Below are 6,000 nucleotides of genomic sequence, written 5' to 3'. Positions count from 1 at the left end.
TGGGTATTTGCATTGTAGAGTTGATGATAGGCTTGGAACCTAGAGTTTGACTGCTAGGACTGCCTGTAGAAAGGTACGTAATTACTCACTGAGATTGCCAGCGGATATGCATGCTTATGTGTTGCATTTATGTGTTTGCATGTTATTTTTATTGATATATGACATGTACATATCATCTTGTGCCTGTACGTCTGTACCTCTTTTGAGATGAGCCAGTTAGGGTTACTCAGCCCTGTTTGGACATTTGATATCGAGTACCCTTAGGTACTGATACCTAGAGGACTCCGTGGTCTGCGTCCGAGATTCGGGAGTGAGTGGTCGCACACAGTTGTTAGCTACCCCGATGTGACGAGCTCGTACTCCAGGCACCAGTCTGAGCAGTTTGTATACACTTATCCCAGATATGGATACCCTATCATTTGCATGCATCATATTTGTATGTTTATTCGTGCTTTCATATTGAGCTTAGTTCTCATGTCCAGTATTTTCTGTGTATCTGGACACCCCATTCGACGGGGCAGGTTTAGGTGCGGGATTGAGCACCAGGAGCTTGGAGAGGCCAGTAACCCTTGAAGACAGCAAGATTAGCAGTAGGTTTATTTAAGTAATTCGATTGGATTGTATAATCGAGTTTGTTTAGCCGGTTGTATTCTGCCGGTATTCTTGTATTTAAGTCTTCCGCAGCGATTTTATTTAATGCATGCTTAATTATGCTCTTATCTCTGATTAGGTAGTGGATCCGGTATGGGTCGCTACATTTATGGTATCAGAGCTGCATGCAAGGGACTTAGAAAATGATAATAAGACTTTTGATTATCCTTGTAGGATTGATGAGGCATAGCGAAAGAAGATTTGGTTCTTCATTGCCGAGGTTTGCGACAGAAGTCTTTACTATAAGGAATGTAACAGTGATGAGAACACCAGTAGTAGCATATCGATAGATAGATTGACTGTTGTGTACGGATCATCATTCGGTGCATTGGGATACAGATCGAAGAGCATATGGATTCCAGCCGGGAAAGACTGGAATAGAAAAACGAGTATATCGTGTCAGATACCTTTGAGGGCTTTTTGGAACGAATGGTGTGTAATAACCCATTTGGTTTCAGTCCGAAGATATTCTCCACTCATAGTTGGAGAGACTGTCATATAGACCTTCTCCAGGAAATTCCTCGAGTGCTTAAGGAATGACGGGTTTTGAGTGTAAGGTCATTAAACTCATGCGGAACATGGTTTTGCCGGTATGCTTGTATCGATGCTTTCGGTAGGCAAATGGGAAACTTCATGTTCAAAGGCATGATATGGATACAAGTAGAACGCTGATGGTAGATCGTGAGCAGAAGAAGTCGACTGACGTGCACTGACGCAGAGCATAGCTGGTTAGCTATCACGTGCCATTGCTCCGGAGTTCTTCGTAGGAGGGCATGTAGAGAGACTTGGACGGGAGTATGCTTGTATCAATGCGTGTGTCGATTAGAGGCTTCATGCTCAAGAAACAAAGACTAGTACGATGATTTCAAATACTTTATTGTTGTAGTTGTAAACAGTATTTCAGTTGTAATGAATCATCAGAATCCGGTTGTATCATTTCAAGTTATTGGTTGTACATTTCGTTGTATTTTGAATATTGTATGTATTACATGGGATTGTAATAAAGAAGTTGTACGTAACTTGAAGTAATGTATATGTATTAATTATCTAGGAATTTGTGAATGACTGCGGCGATTTTCTAAGTTTGGCTTGGTCCTAGTTGATTAGTGATCAACTATGCTAGCTCATGGGTTTTGAGTAAGCCAGCTGTAACTGATTGACATGGGGTTAGTCTAGGTGTTTCCTACGATTGAACTAATTAGCCATTTGACTGGGCTAATGCTAAGTGATGAGGTGATTCATCTGGAGGTACGTAAATATTGTTCGGATAGGAAGTTTGGGCTTTGTTCTAGGTTGTTCACTTAGAACGGTAATCTATTTGACCTTCGTTAGGTTGAGAATTGCGATGATGGGATTTCATCAGGAAACAGGTCGAGTATATGTCGAGTTGTGGACTATGATCATGACTAGACGCGATGGGGCGCGACCCTATGCCGGTGTTACTCTGGTAGTATTCGTACTTCGGAGGTTGTCTGGAAGCCCTTGTGCTTCAGGATCGGCGGTGGGAAGGCTTCTCAGTATTGAGTCTTGGTAACAGTCACGATGGGATATGACCTTGGATTAGGTGCCTGGTTAGGTACCAGTGGTTCAGATATTGTCTGACTGTCGTCGGAGATATTGGTTTGGATTTTTGCCATAAGGACTAGTCCTGGAGGGATTTCCTTGACGAGCATGTATTTTGAGCAGATAGTTTTAGTCAATGGGATACTGCGAGACTAGTGGATCTAGTCGATGATTGGATTCTCTTGTGGTAGGAGTTATCCAGGAGATGGTTTTGTAAAATTGTCTGAAACATTGACCCAGGGGAAGTATTTTCCACAATGATGGTTTCCTTCAGTAATGAGCTATATTTGATGCTAAGGATTGTACATGACTATTTGAGACGTGAGGGAAGCGTGACTTGTGACAGTGTACACTTGGTGGTCATTCCAGGTGAGACATCATGGTAGGTTACCTCAGTCTTGATTTGTTTTGGTCTTAGCGAAGGATATAACTATCAGGAGTGTGTTCAACGATAGTTGGAATATTTCGGAGTTTTATTGCATCCTGAGTTTAGCAAGTCCTAATGATCATCTTGAATGAATATAGACAGTGGATAGTATGTCTAGACGGGTGCAGGCTTGGCACTAGTTACTACGTGCAGCTGTTGGTTGACTCTGTCAAAGATAGAGGATTAAATCAAGTGTGATTCTTTTGATTTCAAGTATTTAGGATTTGCGGACGTGCGGCAGTGAGATCATCGATACTGATCGAGCCCTGAGAGTTCTTCATTGATAAGTAATTGTCTGATTTTAATTGATATCGTTAGACCAGTAAGATACAAGGTGTTGTATCTTGTTTTTCTCGTTGGGCAGCGATGGAATTCGTGCGTGTCTAGAGATAGCTGAGAACTAGTTACGATCTTAGCAGGAGTGTCATCGCTAAGATTTGGAATCAGTGCGGATTCTAAACCAAGTATATGATCTGATGTGATTGAACAGACCCGACAGGTTAGCGAGGTTTGGGGTTGTCAAGGTTATATGACCAGATGTTTCGAACTGGAATTATTGGTGGATTGGGCAAGTTGTCTATGTTATGTTTTCGGGGTTTACCCTAGATTTCGAGGACGAAATCTTTCAAGGGGGGGAGAATGTAGTAGCCCATATCCAAAACTAACAATTAATGAGTAATTAATTGAAGGATCATGTTCGGATTAAGTAAAACATGATTAAAGAAATTACAAATGGATTAACGAAGTCCAGAAATGGATCCAGGACACTCAAAAATGGTAGGTATGGTTCGGCAAGTTCGGGCGCTCCGAAATTGAGTTCGGAGGATCCGAACATGGACGGAGCCGTACTTTGGAGGCTCTGAAGACTTCGGATGGTCCGAAGTGGGTTCGGACGATCCGAACTCATGCGGCCAGCTGTCCCAAAATAATACATCATTGGTGACGTCATCGGGAAGATGTTCGGACGATCCGAAGACCCAGTTCGGACGACCCGAACAGTGTATTGGATAGGTGTATGGTTGCATGCGATTGGTTGGACTCGTGGAAGAGATCGGACTATCCGATGAGGTGATCGGACGGCCCGAAGCAGTTCGGACGATCCGAACGTGCTCTATAAATATGAGGTCCGAGCTCCTCATTTGGTGCGAATTCCGAGTTCCTCTCCTTCACCCATGTGGCTCTATTTTAGGGCTTTGGGTACTCTTATTTTAGAGTTGGAGTAGGAAAAAATATTATAGTATAGTCAGACAGTGTCTGACATAGTAGCGGAGCAGTGCTCGTGTAGCGGAGCAGTGCTCGAGGCTGTGGAGCTGCAGCAGGGGTGTGCCCCTAGTTGCGGGATAGTCGCCATCAGTGGGCTGACGACGGACGCAGGTATAACTATAGTCTCCTTAAATTATTTAGGAGTATGCAATAACTTATTTAAGGCTTTTAGAGCTTAATGAATGATGCATGGATATTTTCATTGTAGAGTTGATGATAGGCTTGGAACCTAGAGTTGGACTGCTAGGACTGCCTGTAGAAAGGTACGTAAGTACTGACTGAGATTGCCAGTGGATATGCATGCTTATGTGTTGCATTTATGTGTTTGCATGTTATTGTTATTGATATATGGCATGTACATATCATCTTGTGCATGTACGTCTGTACCTCTTTTGAGATGAGCCAGTTAGGGTTACTCAGCCCTGTTTGGACATTTGATATCAAGTACCCTTAGGTACTGATACCTAGAGGACTCCGTGGTCCGCGTCCGAGATTCGGGAGTGAGTGGTCGCACACAGTGGTTAGCTACCTCGATGTGATGAGCTCGTACTCCAGGCGCCAGTCTGAGCAGTTTGTATATAGTTATCCCAGATATGGATACCCTGTCATTTGCATGCATCATATTTGTATGTTTATCCGTGCTTTCGTATTGAGCTTAGCTCTCACATCTAATCTTTTATGTGTATCTGGACACCCCATTCGACGGGGCAGGTTTAGGTGCGGGATTGAGCACCAGGAGCTTGGAGAGGCCAGTAACCCTTGAAGACAGCAAGATTAGCTGTAGGTTTATTTAAGTAATTCGATTGGATTGTATAATTGAGTTTGTTTAGCCGGTTGTATTATGCCGGTCTTCTTGCATTTAAGTCTTCCGCAGTGATTTTATTTAATGCATGCTTAATTATGCTCTTATCTCTGATTAGGTAGTGGATCCGGTATGGGTCGCTACAAAAAGTCTTTTCTTTTCTTGTCCTTTTACTGCATCTCAATTTTTTATAATTTTCATGATTTTCCGCAGTTTCATTTTCTCTTTTATTGCTACGATTCTCTTCAGTATTAATCTCTCTGTCATTTTCAATAAGAGTTAGTACAGTATCATCCTTATTTCCATTAGGATGCATTTCACTAGTATTTTTGTCCACATATTTTTCGTGACGACATTCTGTCTCATTCTTGTCTTGATACATGTCCCGATATGCTTCGGGACAAGATACAGTTTTTCCTTCTTTTTAAGGAAAAATTTCCTCAAAAAACACATCATTTCGTGATTCAATAGTAGTCCCTTTGTGGATATCAGGAATGTCTGACTTATGCATCAAAAATCGATATGCAGTACTATTATTGGCATAACCAATAAAAAGGCAATCGACTGTCTTTGGTCCAATTTTCACTTGTTTCGGCTTAAGAACTTTTACCTTAGCCAAGAACCCCCACACTTTTAGATATTTTTAGGCAGGCTTGTGGCCTTTACACAATTCATAAGGAGTCTTATCTCTTTTTTATGAGGTACTTTGTTTAAAATATAGATAGCCGACAAAATCGCTTCCCCCCACAAACTCTGTGGTAATCCAAAATTTATAAACATAGCATTCATCATCTCCTTAAGTGTTTGGTTCTATCGTTCCGCTACACCATTGGATCGAGGGGAGTAAGGTGCGGTCGTTTGATGAATTATGATGGACTCCGTACAAAATTCATCAAAAGGAGCACCATATTCTCCTCCTCTATCGCTACGAACTACTTTAATTTGCTTACTTAGTTGATTCTCAACTTCTGTTTTATACACTTTGAATGCTTCCAAAGTTTTATCTTTGCTTTTTAACAAGTACACATAGCAATATCGAGTATAATCGTCAATGAATGTAACAAAATATTTATTTCCTCCTCTTGATTGCACAAATTTTAGATCACATAGATCACTATGAATTAATTCGAGAGGAGCGGTATTTCTTTCCAACAAATGAAAAGGTAATTTGGCCATTTTTTATTCAACACAAACTTTGAACTTGTGTGTTGGATCAATATCAAACGTTGGCAATAAGTTCATCTTCATTAATCTTTGCAATGATTTATAATTCACATGCCCAAGTCTTAAATGC

Source organism: Henckelia pumila, chromosome 4 (assembly GCF_033568475.1).
Source record: "Henckelia pumila isolate YLH828 chromosome 4, ASM3356847v2, whole genome shotgun sequence".
Lineage (NCBI taxonomy): Eukaryota > Viridiplantae > Streptophyta > Magnoliopsida > Lamiales > Gesneriaceae > Henckelia > Henckelia pumila.
The sequence above is the reverse complement of the archived record's forward strand: the minus strand, read 5'-3'. Positions refer to the sequence as shown.